The 12,650-nt window shown below is 50.0% G+C and overlaps 1 protein-coding gene across 18 annotated transcripts in view; it reads left to right on the top strand.

Annotated features, from left to right (window-relative positions):
* GAS7 (growth arrest specific 7) overlaps positions 1-12,650 on the top strand; it is a 212,698-nt gene that overhangs the window by 139,790 nt on the left and 60,258 nt on the right. The gene's annotated exons all lie outside the window — the stretch shown is intronic.

Here is a 12,650-nt window from a genome sequence, read left to right on the forward strand (position 1 = left end):
AAATCCAATTTTCTCTTTCGGAAATTCATTGAGAAAATATGGCTTTGTTCAAACAAGTAAACGTGTTGTAATCCCAAGGTGGAAGATTATATAAGTATAAACTATTGTAATTAAAGTAGAATCTCATGGAAAAGCTACTTGAAGACAGCTCAGTTTTACAGTGACAGGGAACCAAATGAGTATAAAACTACCAGGAAAGGCCCTTCACTGGCTAGTGTCTGTATCCTTATGTGTTGTCAGGGTAGCGCACTTGAGGCTATTTCTAGCTTTTACACTTATCCTCTGAACAGGATGTAGTGGCAGGTCTTATAATTTCAAAGCTTTTGAGTCAATAGCTCAGAAAGAATTTTTTTTTGTATCTCGGTTTTTTTGTCATTAAAAAACAACAACAAGACCCATGGGCTCTAGTTTCAACTTTGTTTCTAGCTGCAACTAAGTCAAAGAATTTGGGGCTTCTATTTTTCATTTTCCCATTCTGTGTAGCACTCTGACATCTAGACAGAATGAACACCATCCTTGCCTTCAAGGAAGTGCAGCTCTATGATGACTCCGTTTCTAGGGCAGTGGTGTCGTAGTGCCTCTGGGTGTGGTGGCGGGCGGCAAGACAAGGTCAGAACCTCACCTCCATCCTGGTGAGCTGTTCTGCAGAGATTCAGGTAGACTCAGTGTCTCACAGTGGGTTGTCTTGAGGCCAGAGGTTGTCCACAGAAGCATTTCATTCTGTATGCACCACCCTTAAAGATGTTGAATGAACTGCCGACATTAAACATTGGGAGGTTTTTCATAAGCACCCAGATACTTGTCTCCTTTTGAAAAAGCGTGAGGATTTTCAACCCACCTTCCTGCCTGAACACAACTGGATGGATCTGAGCAGGTCGCCGTCACTCCTGATTTTTCTTAGACTCGAGAGTCTGCTTCCTTCAAGCATCTTATGTGTCCAGTGCTTGTGTGGGTTCGAGCTTTGACCTACGTTTGGACATAGCCTCGTGGATTTACAATGAGTATTGCAGGGGAGAACTGGTATTAGACATAAAGTCAGAAAGCTATAAATACAGTTGGAAATCAGAGATTATGAAAGAGGACCAGGCAAGAGATTAAAGAATCTGGAGAGAAAAGACTGGTCCACTTCCACAAGGAACTGTCAGACTCATCCCACACTCTCTTATACCTGGAGCTTTTGTGCGCACCTGACATGTTAGTGCAGGAAGCATTGCCTTCGGGGTCTTCCGTAAGGCCCATGTGTGTGTTGCGGGGGTAAGGTGGGCGCATGTGGCTGCAGCAGGAAGTTGGGGTACACAGGGAGGGACAGTCTGGACACAGATAGCCATCGATACTCTTTAAAGGTTTAGGTCCCTTGGAGTCAGTGGGATTCTTGGCAAAAATGTAAATTATCCGTAGCTTATATCTGATAAGCAAGTGGGCCAGGACCACGTGGATTGGTTATCAAGCCACAAGTGTTTTTTCAGTGCCTCCTCTGTGCCCATCTCCAATTATGCACTTGGACCGCTCCTTGCAGGGGTGGTGTGGGTGAACACAATGCAAAGGACTTCGTGAGCACTTCTTGGTGGGGATGAGATCACTGAAGGAGACTTTCCTTGTGGGTTGCAGCCCATTCTCTTTCCTGCCTAAGTAGACCCCTGGAGGTCCCTTCCAACTCCGAAATCCTATGCAACCAGGAATCGCCGAACCACTGTGTTCATCACCCCCTTGAAATTTGGGAATGTGCCTCTGTATGGAGAGTTGGCGTGGCTCCCAGCAATCAGACCTTCATCACTGGAGGAAGATCTTGGAGTTTGGGAACAGCTTCTTGTTGTTTCGGTCCCAGTTGGAATCCAGAGTAGGCAATGCTCTTCCAGGAGGCGTGGGAGGAGAATAGGCTGAGAAGTTAGTGGAGCCGGATGAGTGTTGTTTGCCCGTGCTCTCCAGGAGCGGGGTGCTGGGCTGGGCGTGGGCTTTGGGAGCCTCCCCTGAAGGATCTGCTGTCCTTGGACAGATCATGGGCTGGGCCTTGCCCCTAGCGGGCCTCCTGGACATTCCTGTCAAATGAGACGCTGCCCTCCTGCCGGCTGTGGTTATTGCCTATCTATGCGTCCAGCCTGGCATAACATCCCGCCTTCCTCGGTTCTTGTGCAGAGGTGGTCTTGTGTTCTGGGGACTCTTCTGGAGCTGAGATGCGCAACTGGAGCTTGAATGGGGCCTGGTCTTTTTCGTATGGTGCAAGAAGCATCCAAGAATGCCAGGCCCCATGATCTGTGCCATGGAAGGAGGTGTGTGCTAGGCAGGAGTCAAGGACTCCGTCCCCTCCTCCCTCTCCATTTCTCCTTCCTCCCTCTTCTTTTCTCCCTCCCTGCCCCGTTCCTCCCCCGTCATCCCCTGCTATAGATAAAGACTTCAGTTGCTTTCAGCTGCTTTTGTATAAAATTCACATGTGCTAATGGGGGAGACACTGCAGAAAAAGGTACAGATTGGACAGAGCAGGGAAGCCTTGGGAAGCAGGACAGAAGGGGCCGAGGAGCACACAGCATTTTTGGATACAATATCCCACCCAGCTGGCTCAACTCTTTGATGAATAGGAAGCATGAATTCCTATTGCATGCTCAGTTGTGTCCAACTCTGCGACCCCATGGACTGCAGCACATCAGGCTCCTCTGTCTGTGGGATTTCTCAGGCAAGAATACTGGAGCGGGTTGCCGTTTCCTCCTCTAGGCTATCTTCCTGACCCAGGGATCAAACCCATGTCTCCTGCATTGGTAGGCAGATTCTTTACCACTGAGCCACCAGGGAAGCCCCACCCCCACCAGGTGTGCAAGCGCAAAGCCACCTTAACTAGCAGGTTTTAAGGATGGAGTGGAAATCCTTAAGAGGCTTCCACAACAACCTGAACATCTGTGATCCTGACAGATTTCTTCTTTGCTTTCAGAGCATCTTCGCAGTGAGGCTCACTTTTTCTTTCTCTGAATCTCTCAGGCCAATTTCACTATCTGTTGCCGTTTTCAGCAACATACTTGTTTGGGGGAAAAGGGTAAACAGTGGATGCTTTCAAGTCAGAAGTAATTCATGGGTTGGCTTGATGTACTTTTCAAAACAGGTTTTTTGGATTTCACCCCCCCCCACCCCCTGCCACAGCTTTATCTGCAACCCCTGTAGACAGGATGTGAACTATGACAAAGAACTCTGTTCTTCCTTGTCTTAGTCTATGTCTGTGGTTCTCAAAGTGGGGTCCCCAGACCAGCAGCATCAGCATCACCTGGGAATTTGTTAGAAACACAGTGTCTCAGGCCTCCCCCCCGCCCCCCTGAATCAGACCCTCTGGGGTGGCCCTGCGATCTCGGGCTTAACCAGCCCTCCAGGTGATGCTCAGATCATCTAAAGTTGGAGGAGGCTGCCCCTTTCCCCATCGTTTTAGCATCTCCCTTATTGGATGAGGAAACTCCCCTGGTAGCTCCTGCCAATGCAGGAGATGCAGGTTCGATCCCTGGGTCCGGAAGATCCCTTGGAGGAGGGCATGGCAACCCACTCCAGTATTCTTGCCTGGAGAATCCCATGGACAGAGGAGCCTGGCGGGCTATAGTCCAGGGGCCGCGCAGAGCCGGACACGATTCAGTGACTAAACAACAATAACTAGATGTGCCTTTTAGATTCAACTCTGCCCATTTCTTCCTCATTTTTTTTGTGTCATCCTCTCTACCCTGAATGCCCTTTCTTGATGTTTGAGAAGAGCTCATTTCACCCAGAATTTCTATACCTATTGCAGTGTGGGTTCATGATAAGGACCATGCACCTGAAGGTGCTTTGGGGCTGTTTGTGCCTTGGGGGCTGGCCCGCCTTTCCCAGGAGCCCAGCAGCCTTGGAAGTGTCTTCGTGGCTACACCTCACGGAGACGATTGCTGATTCCTTTTTCCCAAAATAACCAGAGCTCTTTCTGACAGTTTCTTCCAGCTTGCGAAAAGCAACACTTTCAGTGGTTCTGAGCATTATTTATAAAATGTAAAGTCACACCTTTTACTGGAAAGTCTTCTAAATCTGCATTAGCAAAGCAGAGCAAGGGGAGTCCATAGATGTTGAGTTTCTCAGAAAACAAAGCAAAAAGATGATGTTTGAGTGGAAAATACCAGTTCGTGGGTAGAGAAGCTTCTGAATAGTTGAATGGTGTGACTTTTTAACCCACCTTGGAGAGGTTATGCAAGCCCTACTTGAGGGCATCTTAAGACATCACAGTTCAGCCTGGTCACAGGAGGAGGTTCCAGACGTGGATCTAATGGCCCGGGGACTGGTGTTGGTTGTCACAGGGCAGTGCCGTTTGGGGATTGTAGGTGGGCAAAGACTGTCTTGTATAGAAATAGAAGCCCACCTGAACAGTTTATGGAAGAAAAAAAAAAGACCTTTATTAGAAGGACATGGGGTATCTCACAAAAGCCCCCACTTAAGAACCGAAAAATCAGCTGCATTGTTTGTCCTGGGTCTCTGGGATCTCATGATGTCGGTTCCTGGGTTGATTTCATACATATTTTTCTCTGCAGACTTGCCTTTTCTCTTTAGCAGCCATTTAGCTGAAAAAGATCCAATGGGTGGGGGGACAAAAGTGTCTTAGACTGCACTTCTCCAATTTTGACTGAGAGGAAGCATCTTTTCTTATGGGTCATTTGTAATTGCTTTCCTATGACCCACCTGTGTATGTTCTGGGCTCTTTTTGGGTTGGGCAGCTGGCTTGATTTGTGCTTCGTAGTCTGCGAGGGGAATTGGTGCTCTCTGTGCTCTCCATATGAATGGTTCAGAGGGTAAAGAATCTCCCTGCAATGCAGGAGATGTGGGTTTGATCCCTGGGTCAGGAAGATTCCCTGGAGGAGGACACAGCAACCCATTCCAGTATTCTTGCCTGGAGAATCCCACGGACAGAGGAGCCTGGCAGGCTACAGTCCATGGGGTCACACAGAGTTGGACACGACTGAACAAGTAACACTTTGAATTTCACTTTCTGGTCTCCATGGCCCTTCTTTGTTTCTGTCCTCTGTGTATCTTTTTATCTAGACACACATATATGCACTTACTCATTTTTAAAATCAGCCACTGGCAGTGTAACTGGACTGACTTCTAACAGTGCTTTGAACTGAGTCTTCATTCATTCATCAAACGTCTATTGACTGCCTGCATACTGGCAACCAGGGAAACAGCAATGCATTTGTTTGACACAGTCCCAGCCCTCAGAGCACACCTCTGGGCGGACTGGATTTGAAAGCAAGTGTTGCAGCTGAGCTAGGAAGAGCTCATCCAAGTCCCCGAGGGCAGGGGCAATACTGTGAGCTCTCAGCGCCCCTTCCCAGCCTGGTGCCTGTTCACAGGGTTCAGAAAGCCTGAGTGATGCTGGTGGGGAAAACACAGGACCATGAGTGTCCCAGCCGGGCTGAGAATATCCCACTAGCCCTGACCTGCCAGCTCCATCCACGCCAAGCACCTGGGACCAGGATTGCGTAAAACTCATCTTTCCAGTTCAGGACTTTGCCCCAGAAGCTTAAGATAAGGTTTCCTGGGGAAGGCCAGGCCCTGTTGGAGTGCTTCCTTCTGCAGCCTGCCCACAGGCTAGAACCTTCTCCTGACACTGGGCTTCCTTCTCTACAATGCTTTCTACCCTCTCCTCTTCATCAGCTCCTCTTCTAGGAAAAATCCTAAGGACTCAGTCGTGCTAAAGGGTTTGTGATGGTCTGTGTGATTCATAAGGCTCCCCCAGAAGCTAAAATAGATAAAGCCACAGGCCAAAGCAGAGGCTTTTGCGCACAGATATTATAATCCTGATATTTTTAAAACATCAGGATGGACATGGCATTTCCAAGGGCTCCTTAAGTTTCCGTACATTGCTGTCAGATGTCTTGCTTCGTGTTGTTTTTTTCAGTCACTGAGTCATGTCCGACTCTTTTTGACCACATGGACTGTAGCACACCAGGCTTTCCTGTCCTTCACCATCTCCTGGAGCTTGCTCAAACTCATGTCCATTGAGTCAGTGATGCCACCCGACCATCTCATCCTCTGTCACCCCCTTCTCCTCCTGCCCTCAGTCTTTCCCAGCATCAGGGTCTTTTCCAATGAGCGGGCTCTTTGCATCAGGTGGCCAAAGTATTGGAACTTCAGCTTCGGTATCGGTCCTTCCAATGAGTATTCTAGGTTGATTTCCTTTAGGATTGACTGGTTTGATCTCCTTGCTGTCCAAGGGACTCTCTCAAGAGTCTTCTCCAGCACCACAGTTTGAAGGCATCAATTCTTTGGCGCTCAGTCTTCTTCATGGTCCAACTCTCACATCTGTACATGATCACTAGAAAAATGATAGCTTTGACTATATGGACCTTTGTGGGCAAAGTGATGTCTCTGCTTTTTAATACACTGTCTAGGTTTGTCATAGCTTTTTTCCCGTCTTTTAATTTCGTGACTGCAGTCACTGTCTGCAGTGATCACGCCTGACCCCTCCCCTGGGGTTTGTGTCTCATCCGGGTACCTCCCAGTCTGGCTGGTTCCTGTCATGATTTTACTGTGGACTCTACCCCGTTTTTCCCACATCTGATTAATCCCTGAGACTACTTGTTAAAATGCTAACTTCTGGGTTCCACCCAAGATCTGCTAAACCAGAACCTTTGGGCACAGGGTCTGGGAATCTGTGGCTTCAGCAGATGGCCCCAGTGATCCTGATAAGAGGCCAAGTTTGGGAAACAGGCCTGGAGCTTTACCAAATCACTGTGCTGAGGGCCTGGGTCCTGAGTGTCCAGGCTTTGATTTGGTGCGATTTCCTTTTCAGGACCCATCTACAGTTTTCTCAGCCACACAGCGGGGATCATAATATCTGTGAGCTGGCAGTTGGCTGCCCACAGCTGTTGGTTCAGTGACCAGACACCCCTTTTCTTGTGTGGCATCAGCCTTCATCACTGCCGGCTCAAGTTCAGGGATTCCTGCTGTGTTTGCCCGAGTCCATGCTCTATGAGGAGGCTGGGGATCCTAAAGGGATTGAAGGACAGGCTCAGAGTATTCCAGGTGGGCCCCCCCCATCCCCTCCCACTAGAATTTCTCTGGCAGCTCCCGACCCCGCTCTTGCAGGACTGAGCCAGCTGGAGCCAGTCCAGAGCTTGGCTCAGGCCAGTATCAAAGGGCCAGGGCACTGCCAGGGCCACTGCTTCCTCCACTGGCCTGTGTATCACCTATGAGGTGTGCATCAGGGCCCCTGCCCCGCCCGGATCACAGGGTTGCATAAGGAGCCTGTGGGCTGCCACGTGGAGGGAACTTTCTCTGGTTAACTCAGGGACCCCCTTCAGCTCTGACGTGCGTTCTCACACCTCTAACCTGTCAGCTTCACAGAGGGAGCCTGCCCTTGCTCTCCCTTTGGGAGGTGTGCTCTATGAAGGTGGATGGGGCAGAGTGGGGCGGGAGGAGCTGGTGGGGTGGAAGCTGGGAGGCGGAGGGAGGGAAGGAAGGAAAGAATGGAGAGGGGGTTGTTTTATTCTTGTCATTAAAGTCTTGAGGGCTTCCTGTCTCAGAGACTGTGCTGTATATGCTCGTTGGCTGCTCATCGCAGGACCACGAGACTACAATCGTGTTACCCCACTTTATATGCTCAGTTGTGTCCAACTCTTTGTGACCCCATGAACTGTACCCCTCCAGGTCCCCTCCAGGTTCCTCTGCCCATGGAGTTTTCCAGGCAAGAATACTGGAGTGGGTTGCCATTACCTACTCCAGGGGATCTTCCCAACCCAGGGATCGAACCTGTGTTTCTTGCATCTCCGGCATGCACAGGCAGATTCTTTCCCACTAGCGCCACCTGGGAAGCCCTCACTGTAAGGAAACTAAAATTGAGGACCCAGTTACAAGGGGTGGACCTGGGATGCAAACCTCTGTGTGACCCCTGAGCTCTTAGGAACACCTCCAGGTTGCCTTAGAATATTTGAGGGGTGTTTTTAAACACCCAGGTGGTTTTAGTAGTAAAGCACCTGCCTGCCAATGCAGGAGACGTAAGAGATGTGGGTTCGATCCCTGGGTCAGGAAGATCCCCTAGAGGAGGGCATGGCAACTCACTCCAGTATTCTTGCCTGGAGAATCCCATGGACAGAGGAGCCTGGAGGGCTACAGTCCATGGGGTGGAAAGAGTCTGACACAGCCAAAGCGACTTAACACATTAAACACCCAGGCCAGATTCCCTTCCATTTCTTTCCTTTCTTAAAACAACAAAGTCCTGGTAAACCCAGTTTTGTAGACATGTCCACTTCTCCTTCCAATTCTGAAAGTTTTTTGGATGCACCTCATGGCTTGCAGGATCTTAGTTCCCTGGAATCCAACCCCAGCCCCCTGAAGTGCAAGTGCAGAATCCTAACCCCTGGACCGCCAGGAAATTCCCTGAGAGAGGTTGTTTGAGAGAAGCTTTTGTGTTCTTCTGTTTCCACATGTTCTGTCTCTCCCAAGGGCATCTATACTGTGTATGAGCAGGACCCCAGAACCCATTTCTTCCTCAGCTGGTGAAAGGGAAAGTCGCTCAGTCTTGTCAGACTCTTTGCCACCCCATGGACTATACAGTCCATGGAATTCTCCAGGTCAGAATACTGGAGTGGGTAGCCATTCCCCTCTCCAGGGGATCTTCCCAATCCAGGGACTGAACCCAGGACTCCCTCATTGCAGGCGGATTCTTTACCAACTGAGCTATCAGGGAAGTCCTCAGCTGGTACCTGTGGTTATATTACTTGATAGCCAGTGTGGGCAGCAGAGAGCCACTACCCCGCCAAGAAAATGAGTCAATCATGAGCCAGGAGTTGACTGGTGTGTGAGGCAGAGGGTGGGAGGTGGAGGGCAAGCAGGGAGGGGGCAAGGCTTACAGATCCACTGTAGGCCTATCACCGAGACCAGTGACTCTCCCAATACCTATAATGCATGCAGGAAGCGGCCTTAACAAAGGGAGGTGAAGTTTAGAGGTGACTTTAAAGTTAATAACGCCTGCCTTGCTTTTTTTTTTTTTTTTTTTTAATAATCATCATAATAATAGTTATGATGATTATTTTAAGGAGGGGGTATCTGTGCTCTGAAACCAGATTTACATCACTTTCCACCTTTCAACTTCACAGTCTCTAAAAGTTTTCTTCTACACAGAGCAGCTGCTGTAATGGGGAAGTGGAAATTTCTGGCTTTTCACGTGGTTGGCTGGAATAGCAACCTCCCTTGGTCTGATTTGTTCCACGCTCAGCAGTCAGCTCATTTATGTGTGTCTGGATCCCCTGGTTTCAGCGAGAAAAGTTCAAATTGAGTTAGAATTGCCTTTAGAAATAAAACATGTTTTCTCATGAATTGGTCAGAAGTTTTCCAAGCGAGGGTCTCACTCCTTCCATTCTGTCTTCACTGATCCCCCCCTCTCCCCTGGGGCCTTTGGGACCTGCATGGGAGCAACTGTTAGGAGTCTGGATGGTCACCTGAAATGACCTAGAGCCCCAGAATGGAAGCCCAGAGGACGCAAGGGGGGCCCAGTCCAGGGTAACTTGAGCCCCAAGCTGCCATTTCAGTTTTGCTTTGGTGCTTTGGCTCCGTCAAGGAGCCTGGTGTGCTGTAAATAGATTAGGGAGTCTCTTAGAGGAAAAGACCTGGGAATGGCTTCCTCCCTGTGGGTGGTGTGGTCATCTGGGGCAATTTTTCCTGCTGCGGATGAGGTCATTCAGCTAGAGCCCCAGGGACTCTCTCCAGATGTCCACCCAGGCTGGCCCCATTCCTGCCCCAGGCTCGAAGCGGCTTTGTGTTTTGTGTTGACCCGAGCTGGCCAAGACCAGGAGGTGGACTGGGTGGAATCCTTCAGGCATCTGCATTGTCCATGATGGAGCTCTGGCAGAGGTTGGGCAGAGAAATTCAGTCCTTACAGGGATAAGGGTCTCCAGCCTCTGGGGGCCGGTGAATGACCCAGGTCAGTGAGTGCAGGGCACAGGGCCTTCCTTTGGAATCCAGCATCTAGAGCAGGATTCTGACTGCAGGCAGTATCTTCCTGTGATTTCAGGGCCTCCTCTTGCAGACCCCTGGGAGGGCTGCATGGAGGGAGAAGCATTGCTGGGACTTGGCAAATGGACAGGATTCTGACACCCAGAGTCGGGGGAGGAGGTGATTGGGGGTGTGTGAACAGCTACAGCAAAGATGTTCTGAGACCAGTGAGTGTGTTACCTGGGCTGGAGTGAGGTCAGCGTGGATCCATCTGGACAGACAGATAAGGTGCCTGTGCTAGAGCCTTGCTGACTGAGAAGTGGGGCAGTGGGTGGGGGTGGATGCAAAGTTTGGACTTTATTCTCTGTGCCATGTTGGAAAGGGCTCCACAAGGGACTCTCCAGATGAGTGCTGACCCCCAAGTGGGGAGACACATTAGGGGTGAGATGGAATGAGGAATGTGATGGAGGGGGGTGCCTCTAGGCTCTGGGAACTGATTGGAGGTGGGTGGGGGGACCCCAGAGGAGCTGGTGAAGCCATGAAGGTTGGTCCCCAGAGCCGCGGGGGGCCAGGTTGGAGGAGAGAGCCTGAGCTGGGTGCTGTGGGCGTGCAGGCAGCAGTGTGGTCAGGCCGATCTGGCAGCAGAAAGGAAGGTCTCTTTGGAGACAAGACAGGCTGCAGGCTACGTCTGGTCCCAAGGGGAACCCACCTCACGTTGTATGGAGGCTGTTTTAACATCTGAATTTCCCCCGCATTTTCACATCCAGCCTCCATGATCTGTTTGCTTTACTCAACTCTGATAAGGCACCTACTGTGTGCCCCTGTCATCCTGCTTCATGCTGTTACAGCCCTGTTTAGGTGCCATCTTCATCCCCATTTTACAGTTGAGAAAAACAAAACACAGGCGGCTTCCAAAGGTCACAGGTCACAGGCGGCCAGGCCTAGACCCCTTTGCACTGCCCTCGACCTCCAAGCAGGCGTGTGGTCTTCACACAGTCTCCAGGTCATGGTGCTCTCAGCTCCAGCCCAGGTGTCCGTCCTCCTCCAGGAAGGCCACTGAGCCTGCCCTCTGGTTGTCCCTCCTGGAAGACCCCTCTGCTCTCTCATTCCTGGTCACATTCTCCCCGCAGCTTCCCTTGCTCCCCCCATTTTCTCTCCCTTAAGACGTGAAAGAGCCGTATTACCACCCAACTGCTAGAGCCATAAAACCCTAAAGTCCAAACAGTGAGTCTCAAGGTTTTGATCAAAGTTTGGGGGCAAGAGTCTTGGGACCTAAAAAGACCAATCAGCCCAATCCTTTCATTTTAGGTAAATAATCAGAGGACCAGAGAGGTAGCGTGATTTGCCCAGGGCTGCCCAGCAGATGAGAGGCAGAACTGAGGCACAATCTCAGCTGAGAGAAGCTATGGGAAGGTTGTGCTTGTTTTTGTTTTTAATATTCGAAACAATTGAATTTTCAGTAATAGAATTTTGGATTCAGTAATGTCATATCCATATATCGGATTAACTTTAACAATAACTTGACACTAAATACTTGTAAATGGGCATTTGGCACGAACATAGCAGCTGTCTTGGGTGGATGCCACTCTTGGTCTCGTTTTACACAGGAGGAAGCTAAGGCACCAAGGGGACGATGAGCTTGGTCAGGATCAAACCTGGTGATGAGAGGCAGAGCTAGTTTAGACCCAGGCATTTGGCTCTAGACTCACTGCTTTTACTTGGTGGCTCAGATGGTAAAGAATCTGCCTGCAATGCAGGAGACCCACGTTCAATCCCTGGGTCAGGAAGATCCCGTGGAAAAGGAAATAGCAACCCACTCCAGTATTCCTGCCTAGGAAATCCAATGGACAGAGGACCCCAGGAGGCTACAGCTCACGGAGGTCACAAAGAGTCGGACACAACTAAGCAACTAACAACTACTGTGCTGTCGGCCCTTTTAACTGTTTTGGAAAGATACCCACAGAAGTCCAGCTCAGTAGTTGCAGAGCTCAGGGTTAACTGCAGCATGTGGGGGTCTTAGTTCCTTGACCAGGGATTGAACCCGTGTCCCCTGCATTGGAAGGCAGATTCTTAACCACTGGACCTCCAGGGAAGTCCTGAGAAGGCATTGTTTTTTTTTTTTTTCAGTGGATAACTTAATGAGAAGTCTCTGCTCACAGCTGTGAAATGGGTGAAGTAGCATTTGGGGGCTGATCATATAGCTGCAATATTAGCTTTATTTCTGGCTGGGCATCGGAGGAGAGAGAAGTGTGTGATCAAACACAACAGCTGTAATTCACACAAGGGGTGGAATTGGAGAACCAGGAAGGGAGTCACCTTCATGGGACACAGAACCCGGGTCTCTGTCCAGACCCCTGCCCAGGGCTCCTTCCTCTGGGTTTTGGGGTTTCAGATGACAGTGGGCATTTGGGGAGTGATGCCCAATTAGCAGTTGAGGTTCCAGGATAAGGAACTGAAGTGGAGATGTGTGAGGGGGGAAGGGAGGGGCATTGGGGACTGTTTCAGAGGGTCCCAACCAGAAGGCCACCTTCTGGTCCCAGCTTCATGGAGAAGGGTCCCCAATAAAGAGAAGCTTTGTTGCCCTGGGGGACAGGAGAGGCAATTATATGGGAGCAGAAGGCAGACTCCGGCTTCCTGGAGTCAAAGAGGCAGCTGATCCAGTGCAGCTCTGTGACACTCAGAGCTTCTGCCCGAGGAAATTCTCAATACGATTTTCTTTTTTTTTCTTT

This window comes from Bubalus kerabau, chromosome 4 (assembly GCF_029407905.1).
Source record: "Bubalus kerabau isolate K-KA32 ecotype Philippines breed swamp buffalo chromosome 4, PCC_UOA_SB_1v2, whole genome shotgun sequence".
NCBI lineage: Eukaryota > Metazoa > Chordata > Mammalia > Artiodactyla > Bovidae > Bubalus > Bubalus kerabau.